This window comes from Hipposideros armiger, unplaced genomic scaffold (assembly GCF_001890085.2).
Source record: "Hipposideros armiger isolate ML-2016 unplaced genomic scaffold, ASM189008v1 scaffold_88, whole genome shotgun sequence".
Taxonomy (NCBI): domain Eukaryota; kingdom Metazoa; phylum Chordata; class Mammalia; order Chiroptera; family Hipposideridae; genus Hipposideros; species Hipposideros armiger.
The window spans coordinates 119162-119981 of record NW_017731438.1 but is presented as its reverse complement, the minus strand read 5'-3'; positions in this window follow the sequence as shown (position 1 = coordinate 119981).

Below are 820 nucleotides of genomic sequence, written 5' to 3'. Positions count from 1 at the left end.
TGAAGAAAAAAATAAAGACAAGTCAAGTTGACAATCTCAGAATATTTCAACATTATAAAAAAGGACATGGGAGATTCCTAAAAATAACAAATAGATAGGCTTAAACTGAAAAATGAAACAACCCAATTTAGTATATCAAAAAAGGCTTTAACATCTGATTAAATACACTATAAAGAGGTTTCTCAATCTGGATACTAAGTCAGAAAAAAATGACGCGAGAAAAATGATGCTAGAAAAATGAAAAAAAAATGAATAGAGAGGACAACAGACATGAAAATATTAAAACATAGATATGAAATATAGCAAAGGGATGCAATATAAACAGGACCTTCCCTAAGATATACAGCACCCCAGCATATATTTTTTGTGAGACCTCTGTTTATATAAGCAATTTGATTGAGGTTTCAATAAAGAATTGATGGGTTCATAGTGAGTTACTGAGAAATATTTAGGATAATTAGTAGAGAAGAAGCACTTTTGTACTTGTTTCTGATGCAGTCAATGTATGTGAAGTTGTTGTTACAGGACCTAGCACCTTCTCTTCCTGGTCAGGTGTGGGAACCATCTCTTGATGTTTGTTTCTGTCAGATGTGTGCTTCCTCACTAACTTTGTAACTCTCACTGAGAGTAATGCTAACTTTTGCCTTTTCTCTTTGGAAACTGATTGTACTGAAATGATACAAACCCTCTGGCCTCCGAAGTTCCCCAGTGCCAGTTGAGTGCTGGTTGCATCATTTCTCATGGTGCTGCTCATCTGTCCTGCCTCCCATTAGAATTTTTTAAATGTGTCTCTCAAAGTTTGTTATTGTGCTTCATTGAT